Source organism: Pongo pygmaeus, chromosome 8, assembly GCF_028885625.2.
Source record: "Pongo pygmaeus isolate AG05252 chromosome 8, NHGRI_mPonPyg2-v2.0_pri, whole genome shotgun sequence".
NCBI classification, from domain to species: Eukaryota; Metazoa; Chordata; class Mammalia; order Primates; family Hominidae; genus Pongo; species Pongo pygmaeus.
The window spans coordinates 5,679,572-5,707,120 of NC_072381.2; the positions used below are offsets into that span (position 1 = coordinate 5,679,572).

Consider the following 27,549-nt stretch of genomic DNA (forward strand, 5'->3'; position numbering starts at 1 on the left):
CGTGGGGCTATTGGAAACCTACTCTGAAACTGTTATAAATACTCAATAATAAACAAACATGAGTTATTTCTGAAATGTTCCCAGGAATAGCCAACTGCCCAAATAGCCAAGGTTGTTCTTCAAGTCCTGGGAAAAATAGAAATGTGGGTATGGTTTATTTTTCCTTTGCTCAAAGCAGAATCCTTGGTCACATACATCTAATTTTCGTTTTCTGTTTCTATTTTGTATGTTATCATCGTGTAGTCTAGGGAAAGAGAGAAGAGAGGGGTGGGAGAGAGACTGAGGAAGAATGAGGGGGAGAGAGAGAGAGAATGAGCATGAAGGGAAGACGGGAGGAAGATTCTGTTCTTCAGCTCCTGCTCCCGTGATAACATTTGGAAAAACAACAGTCTAGTCTTCAATATTTCCTTGGCCCTGCTGGAAGTGAACTTTAGAGACCCAAGATGGTAGGTGAACCATAGAGAAATGTTATAAATTTCCAAGTCCCCTCAAAATCACATAATCAGTGAAAATGTAGGTAGCTGGAAAAAAAAAATAAAGGGAGGCCACGATGAAGACCACAGCTCACCCAAGGCATCAGAAAAGGAGTTTCCAGGGAACAAGGAGGGTCTGGAATTAAGACGCTTTGGGGCCAGGCATGGTGAGCCATGCATTTAATCCCAGAGCTTTGGGAGGCCAAGGCAGACAGGTCACTTGAGGCTAGGATTTCAAGACTAGCCTGGGCACCATAGCAAGGCTGCATCCCTACAAAAAAATACAAAACTTAGCTAAGCATGGTGGCATGAGCCTGTAGTCCCAGCTACTCTGGAGGCTGAGGCGGGAGGATCACTGGAGCCCAGAAATTAGAGGCTCCAGTGAGCTATGATCACACCACTGCACTCCAGCCTAAGCGGACCCTATCTCTTAAAAAATACAAAAAAGACCCTTTCACAAGGTCACCTGGACACCAGAAATGCCTCTGTTTCCCACGTGCTGCTATGGAGGAGAACAAGCAATAGACACTCCCAATAAATCCCCACCAGTGAGCTGCACTCAGGGCCAGCCCACTCTGACCGCTTCCTCCCTTGGCTATTAGGACTTAACCAATTTGGCACGTTTAGCGAGTAGCTACTGAGATGCCAGACAGCGCTCAGAGCTGGGTGCATGCGCTGAGGCTGGCAAAGCCACCCTCCCGCTTGGGAAAGACTAGCGAAGCAGAGTTCTGCCCTGGGACTCTAGAGGGGAGCCCCTCGCAGCTGGCATTCCCCTGACCGGGCCCTCACTTGTCAGGACAGGACCCAGGAGTCCTAACACCAGCCAGGCCTTGCACCCCCTGCCCATAACACTGGTCTGGAATCCTCAAAGCAGCCACAGAAGCCCCTGAGCCCCCTTCATTTGTTCCTAATCTGCCCTCTCCAGACCCCATCTTCACCCAATTTGGAGCATGTGGCTGTCTCCCTGACTGCAGTCGGCGGCTGCCACTGTGTAGATTTGATGTTGGCTTTTGGCCTACCTGGTGTCAGCTTTTCCCAGAAGATCACACTGGGCTTCAGTTCCATTTCTCAATGCACTCTGCTAATTCAACCCCGGCCAAATGAGCTTTCAACACCACAGCTGCCCTGGAAGAATGCGGTGCACACATCAGCACTCTGCTTTAAGCTCCAATGTGCTATTCCTGCTGCAGCCTCAACACAGACACGGGGCGGGCAAGTAGCCCATCTGACGAGGGGACCACGGGAAGTCCATCACCCTCCCAGGCTCATCTGACAAGGGGACCACAGGAAGGCTGTCACCCTCCCAGGCCCATCTGATGAGGGACCCACAGGAAGTCCATCACCCTTCCAGGCCCACCTGACTAGGGGCCCACAGGAAGTCCATCACCCTCCTGGGCCCACCTGACGAGGGGACCACAGGAAGTCCATCACCCTCCTGGGCCCACCTGATGAGGGGCCCACAGGAAGTCCATCACCCTCCCAGGCCTGTCTGACAAGGGGACCACAGGAAGTCTGTCACCCTCCCAGGCCTATCTGATGAGGGACCCACAGGAAGTCTATCACCCTCCCAGGCCCATCTGAAAAGGGGTCCACAGGAAGTCCATCACCCTTCCAGGCCCATCTGACGAGGAGACCACAGGAAGTCTGTCACCCTCCCAGGCCCACCTGACAAGGGGCCCACAGGAAGTCCATCACCCTCCCAGGCCCACTTGATGAGGGGCCCACAGGAAGTCCATTACCCTCCCAGGCACATCTGAAGAAGGGCCCACAGGAAGTCCATCACCTTCCTGAGTCCAGCTGATAAGGGGCCCACAGGAATCCCATCACCTTCCCAGGTGCTCTTAGCATGTAGGCATAGTCCTAACATCTGCAAACATCCTGAGGGGGGAAAAAAATTGAAGCTCAAGGAAGAGAAAAACCATTTCATGCCTTACCCAAGGCCTTTCTCCAGAGTTGCTGTCATGAAGGACACAATCCTAATCACAGCTAACATGAAAGGCTAAGTCACCAAGACTGTGTGGCGACTGCACACTCATGCCGACAGTGTCACAACAAAATCCATCTCACGCCTGTAATCCCAGCAATTTGGGAGGCCAAGGCAGGAGGACTGCTTGAGGCAGGAGTTTGTGACCAGCCTAGGCAACTTAGTGAGTCCTCATCTCTATTTTAAAATAAATAAATATTTTTTAAAAAAGCTCCATCTTATCTGTTGGCATGGCCAGCTCTTATACTCCCAAAAGGACTCCGAGGTCCCTGCCTAACTTGACCTCAATTCCTACTTTTTTCCTCTTGCACAAGATAGGATGAAAGGTAAAGATCTCCCTCCTGAATTAATGGTGTGAGAAACAATTTAAAAACAATGATTTCATGGCTTTCATGACCTATAAGTTGCCTTAGAAGTATTTTAAGAAGCACAGGAGCTTCCCCCAACCTAGCAAACAGCAGACTCCGAGACCACTGGAGGCCTTCCCTATTGAAGACTGGCGCCTCAGAAGACATGGCTTCTCTTTTCTAAATAACTAGGTCAAGAATTTGGTTAGGTTAAAACAAAACAAGAACCAAAACCAAAAAGGAACAAACCTTCCCAAGTGTCTTGGTCAGTTCAGGCTGCTATAAAAAGAACCGCTGACTGGGTGACCTACAAACAACAGACATGTCTCTCCTCTGAGCTCTGCAGGCTGGCAGTTCTGAGATCCGGGCGCCTGCACCGTCAGGTTCTGCTGCAGGCCGGCTTCCTGGTTGCAGACGAGCAGGCTTCCCCCTGTGCCCTCAAGCGGAGGAGAGAGATCTTCTCTCCCATGTCTCTTTCATGAGGGCACTAATCCCATTCGTTGGGGCTCCACCCTCATGACCTCATCACCTTCCAAAGGTCTGACCTCCTAACACCATCTTCATGCGGGTGAGGATTTCAACATGGGAATCTGGGGGAGACACAAACACTCAGTTCCTAGCACCAGGAAAGCGTGTGTGAATGTGACAGAGTGCTGGGGGCCCTGAGAAGTCACGCCTCTTCCATTGGCTTCTGGGCCACCAGGACAGGAGGACTTCCCCCAGCTTTGCACAGCCTGCATGCTGGGGACAAGTGGTCAGAGCTCTGCACCACATTGTGGGGACCAGCTCTGGAGACAACATTGGTCTCTCTGGCTTTGGGCTGAAGTTGCCTCTGAGCGCATCCCCTTTCTTTTCCTGACATCCTACTGGGAAGCTGCCTGTGGGACCCACACACAGGTAACCCTGCTTGGGTTTTAGATCCCTCCAAAGAGGTGGGACAAACACCACTGAGCAAAACAGCCAGAAACAAAAGGGCACACACTGTCCGCTGCCAGTGTATGAAGTCCAAGAACAGGCAGAGCCAGCCTTGCTGCTGGGAGCTGGAAGGCGGCTGCCCGGGGCAGGGGCGGGGAGAGGGTCTGGGGTGCCAGCAGGGCACAGCTTCAGAATGGGCTCCGCTTATAAAACTTCAACTGGCTGAACACTCACGGCGTGCGCACTTTTCTGTAAGCACAGTCGAGGAAAAGTTAGAGAGAGAGGAGACACCAGCATAGCCAACCACTTGGAGACGCCAAGATTGGTTTGTCTTCTGCAGGAGATGGTTCCCTTCCCATCCTCTCATAAGCAATAATGATGTTTCCTTTCTCCAGTCAGAAGGAGCCTGTCCTTGGACTTCAGAAGGAGGAGGGAATCCTCCCTTCTCACTCCTCCAACTTCAGTCCCAGAAGGAGGCTGTGCAGCACGGTCCTCAGACTCCGGGAGGCCATGCAGACGCATGATGCAGGTTCACTGTCATTAGCGAAGGCAGGATCCCAGGCGGGCAGCCATCCTTGGTGCTGCGTGGAAAACAGCAATTGCAGCCCACACGCACTCCCTGCCCGGGCCTCCCCACCCGTCTTGGGGTTAGACCAGGCTCTACCAGTCTCATCTTCAAGGATCTCCACAAGCTTCATTGTAGGATATTTTTCTAGAAAGGCCTGAAAGGTGAGGTGGAAACTGAGGCACAAGGGATCAGCCAGATGTGGTGGTGTATGCCTGTAGTCCCAGTTACTTGGGAGGCTGAGGTGGCAGGATTGCTTGAGCCAGGGAGGTCAAAGCTACAGAGAGCTGAGATCGCACCACTGCACTCCAGCTTGGGCAACAGAGGTGGAGGGCAGAGGTGTGATCATAGCTCCCTGCATTGACGAAAGACAGAAAAGAAAAGAAAAGAAAGAAAGAAAGAAAGAAAGAAAGAAAGAAAGAAAGAAAGAAAGAAAGAAAGAAAGAAAGAAAGAAAGAAAGAAAGAAAGAAAGAAAGAAAGAAAGAAAGAAAGAAAGAGAAAGAAAGGAAGGAAGGAAGGAAGGAAGGAAGGGAAGGAAGGAAAGAAAGAAAAAGAAAGAAATAAAGAAAGAAAGAAAGAAGGAAGGAAGGAAAGAGAAAGAAAGAAAGAAAGAAGAGAGGGAGGGAGGGAGGAAGGAAGGAAGGAAGGAAGGAAGGAAGGAAAGAAAGAAAGAAAGAAAGTAAGTTCGGGCCCAGCAAAAGGAGTAGGTTTGAGAAATAGTTGGTGGGAGGAAGGGGCTTTCCTGAAAGAGCCACCTTTTCTTTGAAAAAGGAGAAACAGTAGCTCTGGAAGGACCTTCTCTGGAGTCAGACTTGAGTCCAAATACACTCTTGAGGACACATCGAGTGTAGGAAAACGAAAGAGGGGGTGCAGGCTTGGGGCCAGCTCTGCACAGCATCCTGGGTGGGTGGGATCCCACCAGTGTGGGATCCAAGGCATATTCCTGCAGCAGTTGATTTCCAGAACTTGGATGAAAACACCACGTTAATTCCCAGAGCAAGCACCAGCCAGACTGAGTTTCACTCCTCATGAGGCCTAATAAGTCTAAACATGTATAACTTCACCTAAAATTAAATCCAGCTTCAAAACAAGCCCACGCAGTTACATAAGGCAGTGAAATGGGAAGACTGGGTTCCTGCTTTCAAAACAAAACCAAAATCATGATCAAGGAGCCAGCGTGGACTTCGTGGGGCTGACCCTCGAAAGACCCTCTTCGTTCTCTTACTTCCCGTTCTATGGACGTAATTTCCCCAGTGTAAACCCTGACAACCAAAATGCCTCCGAAAGACCTCGCCGGCGTGTTAACATCCTCATGGAGCTCCTTCTCCTCTCTCACATGTGTTCACATTTTCTTGCTTTTTTTATTTGGTTGGTTTGTGTGTGTTTGTTTGTTTGTTTGTTTTGACAGGGTCTCGCTCTGTTGCTCAGGCTGCAGTGCAGTGGCGCTATCATACCTCACTGCAGCCTCAACCTCCCGGATTCAAGCGATCCTCCTGCCTCAACCTCGAGAGTAGCTGAGACCACAGGTGTACCCCACCACGCCCCACTAATTATTTTCACATTTTCTGAAAGCATTAAGTGACTTGAAGAAGACCCCCCCACCGATACAAATTCACTCCAAACCAGATACTTGTGAGTTAGGCCTTAGAATCCTAAAATCTGGGGAGACCCTGGGGGCCTTTCTGACTCCAGACCACCCCAACTGGTAAGAACCCTGTTGAGATGTGAAAATCAAGAACCAAGAAGTGATGAGGTTGCCTGACCTGTTTTTCTTTTGTTTTTTTAGGACTTAAAATAGTTAACAGTGTAGGTTATTTGAGCCATAACTTCCTCAAAACATTAAGTTTCTCCATTTACATGATGTATTGGCAATAACAGACCCAGGACTGGAGATGAGGAGATAATAGGTTCAAGAATTCAAGTCAAATTCCAACCCTTTCTAGTGCTTAGTTTTGTGGGTAAATCCTGTCCCTTCCCTGGGTCTCCCTGTCTCTCTCTATATAAACTCAAAGGAGGGGACTGGGTCTCACTAAGGTCCTTCTGGTTCTGCAAGTGTCTCATTTATCCTTCCTGGGTTGGTCCAATTCCAGCTTCAGGTGACCCTCAGCAACATGTCTTCTGGCATTGAAAAGCCAGGCTCCTGGAACCTCCCTACCACCACTGACTCAGTGGGTATCACTGCTGTGAACTTGAGGTCCACCAAACAACATGCCTCCGAGGGACCACTGAGTGCCCCACCCCACGGTCACACAACGTGCATGGGAGCCTCCCAAAATACAGCCACTCCCGCCGCCCACCATCTCACCCAGTGCCACAGGGCCCGGGCAGCAGTGAACAGAGGGTGTTGTTGCTACTGGAACTGCAGCACCTTTTCTTCCCCGGATGGATTCTATGCGTTTTCCAACACAGGAAGGGGTGTTGGGCTGGACATGGAGTAAAGCGAGGTGCCGCCTGCCATTTCCTGCCCCGAGGAAGCAGAGAAGGAGATGCCACGTGTCCCAGCCACTGGGCAGGCAGGGTCTTTCCTGACTCCCGGCCATAAAGAAACCAAAATCCCCGGGACTTTTCGGTCCTGAGGAAAGTCAATTTTGTCCTCAGGGGTGAGGCTTGTATCTAGAAGCTTCTTACGTGGTTTCCTGTGAACGCATCTCTGCTTCTTCCGTGAGGAAACTGAGGCACGCAGGTGTCCACCTACTCTGTGGCCGTATCAATCAGGGGCTGATGCATACACAATAGGGGACTTTCAGAAAGGCAGCAGGCACCCAGGGAGGCAGAGCTATGCACCAGAAGGAAACCCGCTCCATCCTGAAGGGCAGGCACAGGATGCCATCAACCGGAGGACCCCAGGGGCAGTACAGGCCCCACACCTGTACCCCCTCCTTCGTTTTCCATACATTTGATGTGTCCTCAAAAGCATGTTTGGACTCAAGTCTGACTCCAGAGGGGGTCCTTCCAGAGCCACCATTTCTCCTTTTTCAAAGGAAAGGTGGCTCTTTCAGGAAAGCTCCTTCCCCACCCCAACTATTTCTCAAACCTACTTTCTTTTCTGGGCCAGAACTTTATTTATCTATTTATTTTATTTATTATTTATTTATTTGTTTGTTTGTTTGTTTATTTATTTTTTGGCGACAGAATCAATGCAGAGAGCCATGATCGCACAAATTGAGAGTTGGGTTGCCCAAGCTGGAGTGCAGTGGTGCCATCTTGGCTCTCTGTAGCCTCGACCTCCTTGGTTCAAGTGATCCTGCCACCTCAGCCCCCGAGTAGCTGGGACTATAGGCATGCACCATCACACCCGGCTAATTTTTTATTTTTTGTAAAATCATGGTCTCACAATGTTGCTCAGGCTGGTCTCGAACTCCTGGGCTCAAGCAATCCATCCACGTTGGCCTCCCAAAATGCTAGAATTACAGACATGAGCCTGCACCCAGCCCTGGGCCAGCACTTTCATGCCCAGTTAACAGCCTGTGGGTCTGGGCAGGAGCTGGGGTGTGTGCATCCCACACATACAAAGTCTCCACCTACCCCTCGGCCAGGCCATCCATTAACGCTGCTCCCCTGTGATGTGGTTTCTCCATCTTACGTTGTGGTGACACGGGGCTCCCCCGCCAACCCACAGTCACTCAGCAGTGGCCTGTGGGGTAGGTGCCGACACCCCCAAGGGTCCAGGAGGGCACCCCGGGCACCTGCAGTGACGTCTCTTATTGTAGATGTGGTTTCGAGGATGGACGAAAAACCTAAATGAATCCTTTCAGAGGGAAACTTGGGGCTTTGCTCTACGTTTAGGGGAAGGTTCACTCTCAGACCCTGGCCAGCCGTGAGGGCAGATGTCTCCCTCCTCCTGCATGTGAACAAGGACGCACGTGATCCAGGAGGTGCTGGCAGCCACTTTATCACCATAAGGGAAGCAGGCTGAGAATTAACCTGACCCACAGGGAGCATCACAGATAACTCGACCTGCAGCCTCATAGGATCAAGAGCTTTGGAGAAAATCAACCCAGATGCCTGACCTTCCTTGGTGTGTTTTAGCTGTGGGAGCTGACAAAGCCCCTGTTAACAGTAGTTGGATGTGGATGTTCTGTAGCCAGACTGTGAAGCACTCTAATAAAATCACCTTTAGAAACTTTGAGTCTTTTCATGGCTTTATGATGACGCAGGAAGTAAAGATAGTGTGCTTTCTATAAAAGCCACCCCTCCCTTCCAACCAGATTGCCACACCAAGTCCTCCCACACACACATTCCCGGGCCACCGGACAGGAGCCCCCAAAAGGCCCATCAGAACAACCCAGCGTGTCCCCACAACATCCTGAGACCTTCCGTGCTCGTTACAGATTCTCAGGCAGAAGGAGCAACGTCGTGAAGGAGATACTCCAGGAAGATTGCCTGGCAGCCTTCACTATGCAGAAGCCATCGCGAATCAGAGCCATCGGCCAGGAGGCAGGAACGGTGAGTGATCGGCTGAGGAACGCCCCACGGAGGTCAAGGAAGGGGAAGCCATCCCAGAGTCACTGCAAGGAGGAAGGGCTGGCAGCATTAGGACAAAGGGGACATGTCAGTCACGGGCACAGAAGAGGGTGAAACCGAAAGGCCACGCATGCTGGGAAGATGAATTGGCAGCTGGGTTCAATGAGCCACCATGCCCGCAAGGTTGAAATTCAGAAAGATCTATTTTGGTCTTAGATCACTTGCAGTTTTGTTAGGTTTGTTTTGCTTGATAGGGTGGGCAGGGAGCAGGAGGTTGCATTCGAGTCGTAAGTGGGAAGATTTCTGGGAACGAGAGCCTGAGAAATTCCTTCTCTGCTCAAGGCAGCAGGGGGAGAGGAGACAGGATTCCCATGCTTCACTCTCAAAGCCCGGCCAGCCGTGAGGGCAGATGTCACCAGTGCCTGCTGCTGGCAATACCACTTGGCTCCTTAAATGGTAAATTCTGCTAAGAAGGTCTCCCTTTTCCAGGAGATATTTTAAAATAAATGCAGTGGACATTTCCCTTCAAAATGAGATGCATTCTGTCAAGCAGCTGACATTTATTAGGAAACTGGAGACAAAACAGATCACAATCAAATGACACCATTTGACAGAGGAGGAAACTGAGCCCCAGGAAGTCCAGTGGCGGAGCTGGACCTCGACTCAGCTCTCCTGGGTCCCCCACAAGGGCCAAGGTGACCAGCTCCCCCTGCCATCCCAGCACCATTACCACATATACCACCCATCCCATCACTCTGGATAGGGCCTGATCTGGACAACGAACTACTTGTCCATTCTGTCTCTAACACACTACCTCCAGGACTTAAGAAACTAGGAAAGCAAAGAATGGAAAACCAGCAAGTCCTCTTCTTTGGGGGCTTTGTTCTATGTCTGGGGGATGTGGAGCCATCTCCCTCCTAGATATGAACAAGGATACATGTGACCTGGAAGGTGCTGGCAGCCACTTTATCACCATGAGGGAAGCAGTTTGAGGACTCACTTGACCCACAGGGAGAATCACAGATAACTCCACCTGCATCTTCCTAAGAGTGAGAATTTTGGAGAAAGTCAATTCAAACACTTGCCTTCCCTCAGGAGTCAGTTCTGAGAGCTGCCAAGGAGAGGGCAGGATCAGGGTGAAAAACGACTTGGGTCTCAGACCCAGAACGCTCTACTGGCTGCCTCCAGGACTCAGTGGGAGGCTAGGAAGGTTTCCCCATCTTCCAAGGGTGTGGAGTGTGCTGTGGGTCACTCAGAACCTCCCTCTTCTCTTCTGTGGTCAGCGGATCTTGTCCAGCCCCTCTCCACTGCTGGCTCACTCAGCGCCCTCCCCCACCCAGAAACTGCTGGGCTCACCTACTGAGCTATGTGATCCCTAAGGAGCTGTCAGAGCTGTACAAGTCTCACAATTCCTTACTCACTAAGCACTGGCAAGCGAAAGCTTCAGGGCATGGCTGTCAGCACTCTGCACCTTCCTGGAACTGTCGGGGGAGCATACGGTCAGCAGCACCATGCACATCCTTATTGGGCAGCTCAGGAATCCAAAGCCAATCCAAAGAACAAGACGGTGAAGACAGCCCAAGAAGGCTTTTCTGTGCAGTTAATGTCTGACATTTATGATGTACCCACTCACCGGGGACACTGAGTCACATCTGAGCCTCATTTTTTCTTCTGGGAAGACATGCACACTGCCCGACTCATATCATTCACCTTTGGACAGGCAAAGGAGGGAAGGCAGCAAAGCAGGTGCTTCTTTCTAAAAAAAAAAAAAAAGAAAGAAAAAAAAGGAAAGAAAGAAAGGATAGAAAGAGAGAAAGAAGGAGGGAAGGAAGGGAAGGGAAGGGAAGAAGGGAGAAGGAAAGCAAAAGAATGAAAGAAGGAAGGAAGGAGAGAGAGAGAGAAAAAGAGAGAGAGAAAGAAAAAAAGAAAGAAAAAGAAAACAAAAGAAAGGAAGGAGAAAGAAGAAAGAAAGAAAGAAAGAAGGAAAGAAAGAAAGAAAGAAGGAAAGAAAGAAAGAAAGAAGGAAAGAAAGAAAGAAAGAAAGAAAGAAAGAAAGAAAGAAAGAAAGAGAAAGCAAGCAAGCAAGCACAGCCCAGGAAGAGAAGACCAGTGAGTCCTCTCTAAACGGTGAATCAGAATCAGTGGCATAGCCAGGGACAAAGTCCAACTTGCCTCTGCCCGGATCTCCATCTGCTGCCATCTCCGGAGGCCACACGGCCTGCCCTTCCCCTGCCGGCTCCTCATTCTCTGAAGACAGGTGGTATGAGTGGCTACTCACCACTCTGACAGCCTCTCAGCAGCAGACTGTACCCTGGGTTTGCAGGTAGAGCCTGAGTTACACCTCCTAAATTCGTTACACATCACAACACTGTCACCACACTCTCTTTTGACCTAAAGAAACCCTGCACTGGGTGACCTCCAAGAAGCCATCTGCCTCTGATGCTTCTAGGTTAGGCAGCAGGGCTGGGAGAACGGGAATATAAACCCCTTCTTTCTACTGGGGCCTTTTGGTTTCAGTCCTTGGAAATATTATTTGTAAAGGAACTCAAAATGCACTCGCTTTGGAGAAATGCTCAGGTTCAGGAGACCCCCCAATGGGGCATGGAGAGAAGCCGAGGTCCTGGGGCAGGCACCACCTGCCTTGCTTCTTTCTGTACCCCAGCACCCAGCCCAGGCCTGGCGCACAGCAGGGAGGGCTGGCTGGATGCTTCCTAAGTGAGTGGTTATTCTGTAAGTGGATACAACCAAAGTGCCGGCCAAACAGATTCACTGGAGCCTCTAGATGTTTAGGCTTGGTTCACGGTCTCGCAAGCATCCATAGACTGCAATATTTGTAGACTTACTTTTTTTTTTTTCTTTTTTTGAAAGGGAGCCTCTCTCTGTCAAGAGGCTGGAGTGCAGTGGTGCGATCTTGGCTCACTGCAACCTCCGCCTCCCAGGTTCAAGCAATTCTCCTGCCTCAGCCTCCCAAGTAGCTGGGATTACAGGTGTGCACCACCAGGTCCAGCTAATTTTTGTATTTTTAGTAGAGACGGGGTTTCACCATGTTGGCCAGGATGGTCTCGATCTCTTGACCTCGTGATCCGCCCACCTCAGCCTCCCAAAGTACTGGGATTACAGGCGTGAGCCACCACGCTTGGCCTCTAGTGCAGGGACTACCAGGTGACCAGAGTTTTTATTCTTGGTCACTTTAGCACAAAAATAGAGAAAAGTGGCCTCAGTGAATCTTATCTTTACCTCATTTCATCCTTGCAGACATCCCCAGGCTCTGCAGGACCAGTGAGTGAGAGGAACCACGCACGTACCTGGCAACAGCAGTTTGGGGTTGGTGTGCCCTTCTGTAATGGCTGCACGTGGTACATTTGATTCTATGAGTGTGTGTCTGATGTGAGTTTCAGGAAGGCGACAGCTGTGCCATGAAGAATGGATGACTCACCTCTCCACGCCAGTCTCACCAGTGTGCAGGCCTGTGTGGTGCCATCCAGAGCTCAGGGCTCAGCATGAATGAGGAAAGCACGTACCTGAAGTCGGCTCCCCATGCCAGCCCTTCCCCACCCCAGCCTCTATGGACTTCCAACCACTGCGAAGAGAAACTGTTGTCTCTGGCTAATTCCCTCTCTCGACGTTCTTAAGCAAACCTCCAGGAAAGGCTGTGGAAGGGGACCTGTGAGGTTTGCAGATGGCATCGAAAGGCTGAGAGACAAGTGTCCTCCAACCTCACCAGCTGGATTGCCTGTGGCCTTCCCATCTCTGCTTCCCCACCCTGCAGGCTCCCTGCAGGCAACCGTTCTGTCCCCTTCCCTCCTCCCCCACTATGTTTTCCTGCCCCTTATTCATCATTCACTGGACATTTTGAGCACCTATCTTGCCTAGATTTCAAGGCACTGAGGATGCAAAAGGAGAGTCAGGCATTGTCCCTGCCCTCAAGGTGAAAACTGGGGCTCAGCTGGGAGAAAAGAACCTGCCTTCAAGTGACATCAAAAGTTGCAGGGGTGACCAGGCATGGTGGTTCATGCCTATAAATCCCAGCACCTTGGGAGGCCAAGGCGGGAGGATCACTTGAGCCCAAGAATTCAAGACCAGCCTGGACAACATGTCAAAACCTCATCTTTACAAAAAAATACAAAACAAAAACAGACCAAAAAACAAGCCAGGCATGGTGGCACACACCTGTAGTCTCAGCTACCTGGGAGGCTCAGGTGGGAGGATCACCTGAGCCCAGGAGATCAAGGCTGCAGTGAGCCGAGATCACACCACTGCACTCCAGCCTAGGCTACAGAGTGAGACCCTATCTCAAAAAAAAAAAAAAAAGAAAAGAAAAGAAAGCTGCAGGGGAGGGGTCAGGGAAGCTGTGTAGAAGCTGAGTCCCTGTCCACTTCTTTTGCCTGTGAGCAGTCTGAAGACTTGGCCGATTGAGGGAAGTCTTTACTGCTTTGGGTCTTACTTGGAAACCTGAAGGCTTAGCTGGGTATGAGGCTGCAGCAGTCCCGGTTCTGCTATCTTAAAAGTATGTCTGTGGGCCAGGCATGGTGGCTCACACCTGTAATCCCAGCACTTTGGGAGGCCGATGTGGGCAGATCACCTGAGGTCAGAAGTTTGAGACCAGCCTGGACAACATGGTAAAACCCCATCTCTACTAAAAATACAAAAATTAGCCCAGCATGGTGGTATGTGCCTGTAGTCCCAGCTACTTGGGAGGCTGAGGCAGGAGAATCACTTGAACCCAGGAGGCAGAGGTTGCAGTGAGCCGAGATTGTGCCACGGCACTCCAGCCTGGACAGAGCAAGACTCTGTCTCCAAAAAAAAAATTTAAAAAAAAAAAAAAATGGCTCCGTTTCACGACCTGGGCCTACCCCACCCTCCACCGGGAAAAGTTCTTCAGCACTAGGCCCCATGGGAGACGGACTCCGAAGTCCCCTCCAGTTCTCTGCTATACTCACCTTCTCCTCCCTGCAAGCAAACAGAAGGAAAGACGCACGCTCCCAAGGGCGGGCAGAGGTCTCCAGTCCCCTCCGCGACCACAGGGTTTCCTCCTCCGCAGCCCTACTCCAGTGAACCCCAGGCTCTGTGTCACATCAAAGGCTGGGGCTGAGAGAAGTGCTACCCCCTGCTCCCCAGTCTAAGCGCCTGGATGGAGGACTGGGGGCCAGAGGGGGATGCAGGTCCCAGGTCCCATCTGTGCCAGGGCACAAGGCACTCCTTCCCCTAGGCAGGAAGCATTTGATCCCCTAAGCAGGTCTTTCTTCCAGAAGCCTTGCTTATCATAGGCAAATTCATCCACCCTGAAGCTGCACGTCATAGTGGGGGCAGGGAGGAGATTTATATGGCCTTCTAGCCATATATAGATTTATATGGCTTGGGACCACTCTGTGGAAGGTTTTTCAGGAAATCGAGGTCTGCCAGGAACCAGGAACCTGGTTGTGTTTAGCTGTGCACATTGGCCTTGACGGTCATGGAACAGTCCAGAAATGCACCACCCTGATCCACCCTAGGGCCAGTATTTTGGTTAGGTGTGTTTTGCACCATCTCATCAGTAACCCTGTGGTTTCCAAATGCCTCCTCCCTGCCCTATTCCACTAGGGCCCTCTGCCTGGGGCCAGAATAAACACTGGGAATTGGAACAGAGGAGGACTGTTCCAAGGGAGAGGCCACTGCATCTTTTTCTCCACAGAGCCACCAGCTGCATTCTAGCTGCTCACCCCAGCTGAGCTAAGGGTAACCTCCAGCTCCTGGCTGCTAAGATTCCTCCAGTTTCCTTAGATTGTCAGTCTGGGACATGCCAATGTGTTTCATCTATCTCAAACCACAGAGCGCCATAATGAACAGAGGCATGGAGAAACTGGTGTCCTTCCCCCACCATCCCAAATGTGGGTGTCTCCGCCCACCAGCCTGGGAAACAAGGGAAAATGATTAACAGACACTCTAATTAGGGCATGGTTGAGCCTGTGGGGATCAAGGATGGGCTTTTGTTTCCTTGGGTAAGAATGTTGCTTTCACTGTGCTGGATAAAGTGCTGGAATTTCACAGATCTCACATTTCATAACCAAAGCTGGGATTCATTCCATGCTTTCCTGTAGTAACCAAACTCAAGCCATAGAATCTTAACTAAGTTAACAGATACATCCCATCCTTACCAAGATTTGGAAGGGACCCTAATTAGCAATTCATTGTCATTCTTCTTAGTTGTGGTGTTTTAGCCATTTCTTCTTTTCCTTTTTTTTTTTTTTTTTTTTGATGGAGTCTTGCTCTGTCGCCCAGGCTGGAGTGCAGTGGTACAATCTCAGCTCACTGCAACCTCTGCCTCCCGCTTCAAGCAATTCTCCTGCCTCAGCCTCCTGGGTAGCTGGGTTTACAGGCGCACACCACCACACCCGGCTAATTTTTGTATTTTTAGTAGAGACAGGGTTTCACCATGTTGGTCAGGCGGGTCTCAAACTCCTGACCTCAGGCAATCCGTCCACCTCGGCCTCCCAAACTGCTGGGATTACAGGCATGAGCCACCGTGCCTGGCCCTTCCTTCCTTCCTTCCTTCCTTCTTTCCTTCCTTCCTTCCTTTCATTGTTAGCCCAAATGTCCATTTTGTTTTCCAAAGTATTCAGATAGAGTAAGTTACTAAACAATTTGGTCACTTTTTCTGTTTGTCATTCAATGACCACAGTCAGCAGGTTAAAGCCAGCCTCTAACTTAAACACAGAGGCTACTTCAATAGGCCTGTTTTTCTCAGAAACATGAACATCTTCACTAAAAATCCGTAGTTAGGTTCCTGTACACGTCATGTTGTATTGACGCAGGAGGACATCTAAGCCTAGCCCAAAGCTTTAGGAAGAAGCAGCTCCCAGGGAGGATGCTGAAAAGTGTCCAGGGAAAGCACAGCATGACCACAGCAGGCACCCACAGACCCAGCATCAGAGCGCAGCTCAGTGACGGTAATTTATTCCACGGTGACTGCAAGCCAGTCCTGTGCTGAGCAAGTTTATATTTTATTTCATTCTCCCAACAGCCTCTGAAATATGTTTATCTCCATATCCAAACCCATGCATTCAGAGGCTGTGACTTTTGCAAGGCCACACTGAGAGTCCAGCCCCATCCAGCCTGGCCTCTCTGGTGTCCAGGCTTGGACTCTTAACCACTGGGGTCCTGGGTTTGGCATCTGACTCCCGGGCTCAGGGACTGCTGATAAGCTTCTTTTCTTCCAGGGTTTCAGCCTCCTTGTTTCGCAGTGTGTATCATTGTCAGCCATTCACCCAGGGAACGTCCATGGCCGGTGCCTGGCACCGCACTTAGGTAGCCAATGGGCCATGCTCTGAGCAGACTCCGGGTTGTTAGGGAGATTAAGTGAGCTGATGTCTAGGGGTCACTCAGCACAGTTCCTGCCCATAGCTGGCACCCTGGATGGGAGCTAGCACGGCAGCTCCACAAAACCTTCCGGGACCCCTAGACTCTGTTCTTCTGCACCAGCTCCAGGACCTCATTTAGCCCCTATCATAAGCACAACTCTGTCCCTTGCTTGCTAAGGCCCAGCTCTGACACACCTTGTATGAATGGTCAGTGTCTGGCAAAGGGCTTGTGGCATAGAAGAGGCTCCAACACGTGGGTGGTCGGCTCCCTGAATACCGCCAACCGACCCCCCGAGTGCCGCCGACGCCCCGAGTGCCACCCACCACCCGAGTGCCGTCCACCCCCCCGAGTGCCATCCACCCCCCGAGTGCCGTCCACCCCCCGAGTGCCGTCCACCCCCCCGAGTGCCGTCCACCCCCCGAGTGCCGCCGACCCCCCGAATGCCATTCCATTCGTTCCCCGAGGGCCGCCCACCCCCCGAGTGCCACCGACCAGCCCCCCGAGTGCCATCCACACCCCCGAGAGCCGCCCACCCCCCGAGTGCCGCCCACTCGGGAATCAGTGAGTTTCCTTGGAGCTAGGACTGGGCAGAGACCCCTGGCCCTTGGTCCATAGGGAAGCCGGGGGGATCTGGGGGGTGAGTAATGAGATCATGTCTGCAGAGGCCCCCAGCCTCTTGGAAGAAGATTCTGCTGTAATTTCTTGGAAAAAGCCAACTCCTTCCAGCCCTTTCTGCTCACACCATCTCAGTTTTCCTGTCTGGCTGCAGCCACCAATAGCAGCCACGGGATCTTGCCAAATTTCCATTTCCTTGCTCTCTGGTCTTCTCATGCTGGTGCAGTCCTCCCCTCCGGACCACGACAGCCAAGTGTAAATTGTGTGGTCCTGGCAATCATTCAATCCTGCAGATAGCTGTGTTAAGGGTGTCTGGGGACCTGGGGAAGGAGTGTGTTTTGCGTTTTGTTTTTATGCATTTCCTCACTCTGTCTGGATATGGGGATCTGGGGACGGAGAGCGAAGGTAGGCTTTCTTCGCAGGGGATGCTTACCTACTGGGGAGCACAGCGATTTGGGCTTTGGGGTTCTCCGTCGGCCCTCAGTGATGTGTGGTTTCTCTCATTGGCCTTCACTGGGGTTCCCCTCAGTGTACTAAGGTGGACATGGGTGAAAAAGCCCTGTGGCCCCCAAACAAATCGACCCCAGATGTCGTGGGAAAGGGTTCCAGTCCCGCCTCTCGTGTTGATTTTCTTGGTGATGGATGACAAATCCCTTTTCATCTCTAGTTCTGATCCCCTCATCTTGGAGGTGCTTGTCCCTGTCTGGCATCCCACAATTTTCTATGGGAATGTAAAGATGCTTCAGTGGGGCCGCTGCCCTAAGGAGCATCTGGGGCAGGTGGACCAGGGTGGATGCATCAGTCGTGAGGACAGTGAAAGGCCGCGGACGTGGCAGTAGAGAGGAGCGCTGGCTGGAGAAGATGGGAGAGCGGTAGTTCCCATGCAGAACAGCAGCAGGAGGGCCAGGGAAGACGAGCTGGACAGGTAACTATGGCAGGCAAGCGGGTAAGCAGGTGAGCAGGTGAGCAGGTAAGCAGGTAGGCAGGTAGGCAGGTGAGCAGGTGAGCAGGTGAGGAGGTAGGCAGGTAGGCAGGTGAGCAGGTGAGCAGGTGAGCAGGTAGGCAGGTAGGCAGGTGAGCAGGTGAGCAGGTGAGCAGGTAGGCAGGTAGGCAGGTGAGCAGGTGAGCAGGTGAGCAGGTGGGCAGGTAGGCAGGTACGCAGGTGAGCAGGTAGGCAGGTAGGCAGGTAGGCAGGTGAGCAGGGATACAGGTGGGCAGAGATGAAGGTGAGCAGGTGGCAGGGAAGCAGGCCCTTGAATACTGTGCTAAGGAGTTTGGGTTTTACCTTGAGGATGAAGAGTTCTTAGCGGGTTGTTGGTGGAGCCTGGCAAAACCAGAGGCACAGAGATGCTGCCAACTTATCTTGCAGAGCGCGTCTCAGAGATTCCTAGCAAAGAGAAGGCCCTGGGAAACCCAGTGACTCTGAAACCTTCATGCAGGGATGTGCCTGGAGATCTCTAGAAAGGGCTGGAGCCAGAGGGATAATTTCCGAAAGCTTCACAGGTGCTGTGCTTCTGAGCAAAGTCCACACCCTGCATCTGGGCAGTGCACACGCAACCATGCACCAACCACAACACTCTGTGCAAGGACCTCAGCTCCTTGCCCAAACGCTACAGGGCAAGCCCAGGCAGGGCTCAGCATTCCACTCTGAAGGTGAAGCCAATGTGCTTTAAAAGAAGGCAGAGGCTCTGTGGCTGTTTCTCTTTCTCTCGCTGGGTTTTGGAACAGGGTAGTGGTTAAGCGTGGGTTCCATCATCCAACATAGGTGGCAATCCCAGCTCTACTGTTTAACAGTGTATGCCCTTATATGCATTTCTTAATTTCTCTGGGCCTCTGTTTCCTCATTATCAAACTGAGGATTGAGCGGATTTCTCTACTCTCTACACCTGGAGAGAGAGTATTGGGTGTACCTCAGTACCTGGCTCGTCAGAAGACTACAGTAAAATGTGCTGTTATGATGATCTGTTTCTCCAGCACTTCTCTTTTAAACTGTCTGGAAAGTTGAATAATAGCAACAGGCCTTTTAAGAATTTTGGAGGTAGGAACTACAATGATCCCCAAGCTCCTGATGAGGAACCGAGCCTCAGAGGGTTAATAACATCCCAGGATCTCATGCCCCCAAAAAGGGCAAGGCTCGGGAGGTGGAAAGACTTCTCATCACCAAGTACCACAGGGAGAAGGTCAGCTCTGGACTGAGCCTTAAAAAGTGTGTCTTGTTGAGGAAGGAGGTTGAGAAAGTGGGTGGCCACGTGCCCGGGCCCCTGGAAGTTTCCCTGGACCAGGGCCTCACGGACAGACTGAGAAAGCCGCTCCTGGCCCGGGTCATGCCCGCAGGGCCCTCGCTAGCCTATGAAACCCCACGGGCCTGCACATTTCCTCCACAAGCTGTGAGAGGCATCAGTATGTCCTCTCCGGAGTGACAAATGACACTCAACCCCAAGGCCCACGCAGGCTCGGTAATCAGTGACAGCTGCAGCAGCTGTTCTGCTGGCCAGGGGTCAAGGTCCCAGGCAGCTTCTCCTTATGAGGTATAACCTGACTGCACTGGCTTCTCCTTATGAGGTATAACCTGACTGCACTGCAGCTCTGAGCTGCCCCAGGAGCCCTGTGCACAGAGCCTGAGACCATGTCAAGCCCATCTGTCAATCTGGAACAGCCCACCTCTCAATCTACGGAAAGAGACCGGAACAGGGCAGGTGCCCACTCAGTGCTGAAATGATCAAGGAGTAAATGAGTGAGTGAGTGAAAGAATGCATGAATCCTTCCACCTCTTCCCTCATAAGAGACACTCTCCGAGCAGCAATTGCCCCAGCCTCATGGGCTTTTCCAGAACTGTGTGAGAAGAAAGGAGCTGCTCAGTGTCAGGGACACCCCTCCAAGTCCCACAGATCACAATAGCAGGCCAGACCTGTCCTCCTGCAGGGAGCACACATACCCACCTGCCCCTGAGCCCTAGAGGCAACGGGGAGCAAGATCTCCAAGCCCCAGCTCCACACTGATGGCTGCTCCGGGACAAGGATGCAGGGACCTGGAAAGAAAGGACAATCCCCACGAAGGAAGTGGAGGGGCCGGGATTTGAGGTCACGGCATGGAAGGAAAGAGCTGAGCTTCAAAGGCCGCAGAAGAAGAACAGGCGGAGTTAACAGGAAAAACCAGTCAGGCCCTCTGGGAGAGGCTGGGGTTGCACGGAGGGCTGAGGAGGGGGAAGAGGAGCCAGGACTGGCAAAGGCTGCCTGACAGTCTGCCCTCCAGACAGCCACTTCCTCCCCTGTGCCTGCTCCATGTGGGAAGCCCTATGGGGGCTCAACTTTCAGCCCTGCTTCAGAGTGGGGGGACTGTCACCTCCCTTGTCGCTCCCCATTCTCACCCCCACCCCCCAACAGAGACCCGTTTCCGCAAGGCCAGGAGTGAGCGCACCGCATCAGACCCTTGCGTCAGACCCCTGGCACGTCCTTGTTTTCAGTGGTTTGGAAGTGAATCGTCTCTAGGTTTGTGTTGAGGCCAAGATACATGTTTTTCCTTTTCTCCGCTTTCCTTTCTTGTGCCTTGTTATGACTGGCTTTGGAGCCTGGCTTACAGGGAGGGGGGATGGAGAATGGGCAGGCTGTGGGGGAGGTGGCTGGGGTCCCAGGGAGGGAGGTCTCGGGACACCTGCCCTGCCAAAGTCAAGGCTATTGAGCAGGTGACCTTGGCCTCCAGGTCAGGGAAGCTGGAGGTATCTCGTGGGCCACAGAGTCCCAGGATCCACAGAGGAAGGAGGAGGGAGCCGCTGGGAGAGTGGTTTAGGCTTAGGTGGTTGATGAGTGCGTGGGACAGGGGGAGGAGGAAGAAATGGGGAGGCTGCCAGATGGCAGAGGAGGAACCCACACTCCGGAGAAACTCACTTTGTGTTCCAGCCTCCACTTGGAGCCGAGCGTCATTCCGCCCACCCTGGGCTGGGTGTTTCTCTTTCACTTGGGAAAACCAAAAGGCAGAATTGAGGTTCCGGCCTCCAGAGCCCATCAGGACAAAAGACATGCCTTAAGCGCCCTGCACCAGCCCTGAGCTGAGTGGTGGCCCCACCAGCTGGCCCTTAGGGGCTGAAAGCAAGAGCAGGCAAGTGGGAGCTACCAAGGGTCTCGGGGTGCTGTGGAAGGTGCACCCCCACCAGCCTTCCACAGCCACCACATCCCAGGAGAGGCCAAGACACTGCCCCAGACCAAACAGAAGACAGGAAAATACTGGTTCTGAAAAATGTTTACATTCTCCTTCCCAGAATTCCAAGATACTAAGATGTTGTAAAACAAAAAGAAATGAAAAGATAGGAAGGAAAACACCCATTGATGAAAATGATTCATTCCCTCGATACATTTCTACAAAACCATCCCGGAGCAGGATCCAGAACTCTACGTTCTCCGTCAGCACCCAGCTAACTCCTCCGCACCCCTGCTCAGGGCTGGGTGGCAAGACACCAAGATGGTTAAATTTAAAAGAAGTCACAGGATGGTGGAGACACTTTAAATAACAAGCACCTGGGGAAGCGGTTCATTGCCGAGTCTGGACGAAGCCACGTGGGAGCCGGGATTGCAGGGCTATGGACACCTGGTGAAGCGGTTCATTGCCAAGTCCGGACGAAGCCGCTTGGGAGCCGGGGGTGCAGGGCTATGGTTGTTGGACAAATGAGTGGACTTTCTACTTCAGGCACAGTTCTCCTGGCTTTTTTTCTCCCCAGACTCAGCCGTCCCTCCAGGCCTCAGCAGCAGGACAGTGGAAGGTTCGAGGTTCCGGGTGATGGAATCACCTGGCCCCCTGTAGGCAGCCCCCTTCCTCTGAGACAGCCCTCAGCCAGACCTTCCTCAACCAGTGTGAGGGATGGAGGTAGAAAGCAAAGTTTACATGGACTTCCCTCTCACCCCGCAAAGAATGCTCCCAGACAAGCTAGGGCCCATTGAAAGGACCAGGGCTGGCTGGGTGCGGTGGTTCACGCCTGTAACCCCAGCACTTTGGGAGGCTGAGGCAGGAGGATTACTTGAGCTCAGGAGTTCAAGACCAGCCTGGACAACATGGAAGAAACCCTGTCTCTCCAAAGTATACAAAAATTAGCCAGGCATGGTGGTGTGTGCCTGTAGTGCCAGCTACTCGGGAGACTGAGGCACGAGAATTGCTTGAACCCAAGAGGCGAAGGTTGCAGTGAGTTGAGATCATGCCACTGCACTCCAGCCTAGGTGACAAAATGAGACTGTCTCAAAAATAAAAATAAAAAATGAAACGACAGGGCCAACAACACACAAAGAATCTGAGAGGAAAGGTGACTTGCCTCAGGTCACCCAGCCAAGGTAATGGCCAAGCAGGTATCAGAAACTGGCCGTGCCATGAAACATGAGCTTCTGCTACCCGAAAAATACCAGGGTTCATTCCCCTATCAAGCAACAATGACTCTCTGTGAGAATGCAAGTTTTGATCAATGAGTTTATTACTTGGCTCCAATAAGGAGGGCACTGGGCATATTCTCAAAGCAGTGTCTCTCCAAGGGAAAGTGACAGGAGGGTATTATGGGGCAATGGAGAGGGCAGAGGGTGCATCGTCGCATGTAGAGCAGGGGTCTCTGTGGCACAGGACCGTGTCATCATGCCAGCACGTGGGTTGCACATTATGGTCCTGAAGCTGCAGCTTTTCCAGGATAGAGACTTAGCATTGTCATGAGGAAAGTTCCCTGGGATTCACGTCTAAGTTGCCAGAGTCTTCCAGGAGCTGGTTCTGACCAACAGGGTGGCCTCATTCCACCCAGGGTTTAGGGAAGAGTAGGCTGCAGGGCAGGAGGCTGTAACCCAGGCTGATGGCTCAACTGGATTAAATTCCTCCGGTCCCTGGATGTAGTGGCACACACCTGTGGTCCCAGCTGTACTCAGAAGGCTGAGATGGGAGGTTCACTTGAACCCAGGAGGTCAAGGCTGCAGTGAGCTGTGATCACACTACTGCACTCCAGCCTGGGCAACAGAGCAAGACCCTGTCTGAAAAAAAAAAAAAAAGTCCTATGGTGGTCCCTGGAGACCTTCCTTGTCTGCTTACACTTTGGCCCCGGTGCATTTTCTGCAGAATTAAGATCTGAATCAGTCAAAGGGTATAACATTTTAGCTATGCAGGATGAGTAAGTTATTTGAGATCTAATGTATGGCATCATGAGTACAGTTAATAATACTGTATCCTGGGAATTTGCTAAAAGATTTGATCTTAAGTGTTCTCACCACACACACAGAAATACTGTCACCACGTGAGCTGATGGGTTTGTTCATTAGTTTGACTGTGATAATCATTTCGGTCTATACATATATCAAAGCATCATGTACACCTTAAATATATACAATTTTTATTTAATTATACCTCAATAAAGCTGAAAAAGTCTTTTTAAATTAATTTTAATTTTAGAAGAATTGAGAGCATAAAGTGACCTTTGAGACCTTTCACAGGCACCCTGCGTGTTTCAGGTAAGAAGTCCAAGGCCCGGGGCGTGACACCCCCAGGCCACCAGCTCTGAACGACCTGTAATCAGGGTGGCCCAGCTCCATCCAGCCCGTGGCTCCCTGGGACTGAGTTGCCTTCAATGCCTCCAGGGCTGGGGGTTACTGATGGTGGCAGGGAGCAGGGGCCTTCTAGACGACACCCTCCTGGGCCCAGCCCAAGGCTTCTCCCTCGGCTCCTCCCGAGGCCCAGACGGGACGCAGGCCAATCTAGGCTGTCCCGCTCGTGCCCCCGTGTGGCCAAACGCTAAACACCAGGAGGGTGCAAATGGACCCGGGCAGCTTTTGAGCCTGCTGCGCCTGTCACCCGCAGGTCAGGGCCAATGGGGTTCAGGACGTCTGCGCACCAACGACTCACACCACAAACCTGTGCCTGAGCAGTGGCTGGCAAATATTTAGGGGTGAACCTGCGGCTCATTCATGAAAACTAAGAACATGCAGAGGACCTCGAGCTTCAAGCAGCTTAATGGTGACACTAAAAAGCTCACCTCAGCCTGGGCAACATAGGGAGACCCTGTCTCTGCAAAAAATTAAAAAATCAGCCACACATGGTGGTATGTACCTGTAGTCCCAGCCCAGCTACTTTGGAAGCTGAGGCATGAAAATTGCTTGAGCATGAGAGATCAAGGCTGCAGTGAGCCAAGATCACGCCACTGCACTCCAGCCTGGGTGACACAGTGAGACCCTGTCTCAAAAAAGTTAAAAAGCTAACCTCAAGAATCTCCCCTTTTGTTCTGATCTTCAGCAGTTACAGGATCCCAGAAGGATCACTTCCCCAAAGCAGCCCCTTTTGGCCCATCCCCGTGGCTAAATTCCCACTCATTATAAAGGGTAGGACACTCGGGGTGACTTATCCTCCAGTGTCTGGAGCCCACAATATTTTAGGGACCCAAGAAAATGTTCTTCCACTTCTATTAATTAATTAATGTATTTATTTATTTTGAGACAGAGTCTCGCTCTGTCACCCAGGCTGGAGTGCAGTGGCGTCATCTCAGCTCACTGCAACCTCTGCCTTCTGGGTTCAAGCGATTCTCCTGCCTCAGCCTCCCGAGTAGCTGGGACTACAGGCGCCCGCCACCACGCCCAGCTAATTTTTTTGTATTTTTTAGTAGAGACGAGGTTTCACCATGTTAGCCGGGATGGTCTCGATCTCTTGACGTCGTGATCCACCCACCTCAGCCTCCCAAAGTGTTGGGATTACAGGCGTGAGCCACCACGCCCAGCCTCCACTGCTTTTAAAATCAAATTTTAATATAATAATAATATACAGTTATGAATCCAGCCTAGATTACATTCATCTTTGTACCAACAGTCATAAAATCGCATTTTTATTTTTTTTTTTTATAGAGAAAGAGGCCCCTGAAAGGAAAAGAGCCCCGACCAGGCCCCCTGTTCCTGTGCAGCCCCAGGACTCTGTACCTCTGAAAGCTCTCACTTGCAAAGGTAAAAATCCATTTCCAAAGACGAGGAGCATCGTGGGCCCATTCTTGCTTGCTTTCTCTAAGACAGCACAGATCTGAGGGGGTGTCCAGGACAGTGAAGCCATCAAAGAGCGCGTGACAGGAAGGGGGATGCTCGGCCTGGAGTGGGCAGAGGAAGACAACACGGGCCACGCGGGCGTCTCCACCTCTGCAGAAGCAGGAAGAAGAAAGGAGCGGTCAGGCACAGCTGGGTTCCTCTTCCCGGCAATGTGATCTGGAGGAAATGGTTTAACCTCCCAGACCTCCCCACATCTGTAAAGCAGAGAGGACAGCAGCACTTGCCCGATGCGGCCATCTCGAAGACTTGCCACCCGCAGGAGGCACCGGAAACGGAACTGCCAGGACCCTTTTCTCAAGATGGCGCCCAAGGTAATGAAGGAAGCTCCTGCCCCTCCCAAAGCCCAAGCCAAAGTAGGGGCTTTGAGGGCCAAGGAGGCAGTGCTGAAGGGTGTCCACAGCCACAAAAAGGAGATCCGCCGTCAGCCACCCTCCGGCAGCCCAAGACGCTGCAGCTCCGGAGACTGCCCAGCTATCCTCGGAAGAGCACCCGAAGGAGCGCCCCCAACCCGAGTCGGCCATAAAGACGTTATTAGACTGGTGCAAAAGTAATCACAGTTTTTGCCATTACTTTGGATGGCAAAAACCGCAAGTACTTTTGCACCAACCTAACAGAAGCCAACCACACACTTGTGCTTCTTATGGATGTCAAAACTGGCAGGCTCCGGTCAAACAGGCTGGAAAGAAGCCCTCCGACATCGGTGTACCCAAGGCCCATACCCTGCTTAGGCCCGAGGTTCAATTAGCACCTGGCTGAGATGGTTTGGGTGCTGCCCACAAAACGGGGTCATCTAAACTGTGTCCAGAGCTGGGCATGGTGGCTCACACCTGTAAGCCCAGCACTTTGGGAGGCCAAGGTGGGAGGGTCACTTGGACCCAGGAGTTCAAGACCAGCCTGGGAAACATAGTGAGACCCCATCTCTACAAAATTTTTAAAAATTAGCTCAGCGTGGTAGCTCACGCCTATGGTCCCAGCTGCTCGGGAGGCTGAGGTGGGAGAATCACTTGAGCCCAGGAGGTTGAGGCTACAGTGAGCCATGATCATACCACTGCACTCCAGCCTGGGTGACAGTGTGAGACCCTGTCTCAAAAATTAAAAGCAATTAATTAAAAAATAAACTGCAACCAGCTGGCTAATCCTAAATATATACTTTTTCCCGTGAAAAGAGTGGCGCCATCATAATAATGTGTTTTCGCTCTCATTTCCCAGGTGGACCCTGAGCCAGGCCGCATCCAGCAGGGAGCCCTGCGTGGACAGCAGGTGAAGCCCCGTGGAGATGCCCAGGGATCCAAAGGCGACGTCACTGATGGCGAGGCTGCCCCCCTTGGTCTCTGGGTCTGCCACCGCTCTGACTTGGAGACAGGTGCTGCAGCCTTTCCAATGCTAGGCTCACTCTGGACTCGTCATGAAGTGCTTTCTGCCAGGGCACCCTGGTTGGAAGTTTAGAAGCCCTAAAGGACAGCTACAATTGTGGCAGCTGTGAGAGAGCAGCTGTTACTGATCCACACATGGGCCAGAAAGTTTATTCCGAGAGGTTCTGGAAATCTGCTGGGAGGGATGACTCCGTTGTGTGGGGAACACACTCAGATAGTTGCGCATTCACTCATCTACACCACACCATGAATAAAACTTAGATTCCAGATTTTAAACACTGCCAAAGGGCAGCTTCCTCCCTTTACCCACTGACCTCACAATTGCCCTCGGCACACAGTCAACCCGGACCTGCTCCCGCAACAGGCCTCCCTCCACTGCTGCGGCCCGGCTCAGGGTCACCCTGGGAAATGGTTAAAAAATTAAAATGACTGAGGTGCCCGGTTCAGCCCTCTGTGCCGAATGACAACAGCAGCCAGGTGCAACCGGAATGACCGATGAGGACCAACAGATGTCCCTCCCACCTGGCACCAGCAGCCAGGGCCCCTGAAGGCCACTGTCCACCTTGGCCCTCATGCTGCAAACGTGTTCGGAGCTCATTCTCTGAGCCAGGCTGTGCGCTGGGCATGGAGCTCCTGCAGTGAGGGCAGACAGGATCTGGCCTCTAGCCTCAAGGTCCTTGCAGTCTGGGAAACTTTACAAGCACATGAATAAAGTATTTGAATCAAGAAAGATAGGAACTGCTATAGAATTAAAAGCAAAGTGCTTTGGGTAGAGTTACAAGCAAGGTACCTGGAAACCCAGAAAGAGAAGGGTTCTTCAGTCTGGGAGGAAATTAAGGAACGTTCACAGGGGTCACAAATGAGCTGAGCCCTAAAAGATGGAAAGGAATTTCCTGCTTAACTAGAAAGCTTTCTCCACAGTCCAAAATGTGTTTCACAGTGAGAAGGAGGATAGGCAGGGAACACGTTGGCATTACGGCGTTGTGTTGTTACTGTTGTGTTACTGTTGTTGTTGTTGTTTTTTTTTTTTTTTTTTGAGACGGAGTCTCGCTCTGTTGCCCAGGCTGGAGTGCAGTGGCACGATCTCAGCTCACTGCAAGCTCCACCTCCAGGGTTCACGCCATTCTCCTGCCTCAGCCTCCTGAGTAGCTGGGATTATGCCATTCTCCTGCCTCAGCCTCCTGAGTAGCTGGGATTACAGGTGCCTGCCACCACGCCTGGCTAATTTTTTTGTATTTTTAGTAGAGACGAGGTTTCACCGGGTTAGCCAGGATGGTCTCGATCTCTTGACCTCATGATCCACCCGCCTCGGCCTCCCAAAGTGCTGGGATTACAGGTGTGAGCCACTGCGCCCAGCCTGTTGTTGTTGTTTTAAGCCAGCAATACACCTCACCACATTAGTGTGGATGTCTGGAGAAAGTGTTGAGGCTACATTGGC

The 27,549-nt window shown here is 51.8% G+C and overlaps 1 protein-coding gene across 16 annotated transcripts in view; it reads right to left on the reverse strand.

The window, feature by feature from the left end:
* Nucleotides 1-1,492: 1,492 nt before the first annotated feature.
* The window catches only part of ASB13 (ankyrin repeat and SOCS box containing 13), a 63,242-nt gene continuing 37,185 nt past the window's right edge, over nt 1,493-27,549 (reverse strand). For 7 of the 16 annotated variants that reach the window (XR_010127373.1, XR_010127381.1, XR_010127382.1 and 4 more), the window contains one exon: nt 24,430-24,828. The gene's annotated coding sequence lies outside the window, so the exon portion shown is untranslated. Of the gene's footprint in view, nt 1,599-22,136; nt 22,772-24,429; nt 24,829-26,425; nt 26,513-27,549 lie in introns of those variants that run through there. The other 9 variants (XR_010127374.1, XR_010127384.1, XR_010127379.1 and 6 more) reach the window with 5 other exon arrangements.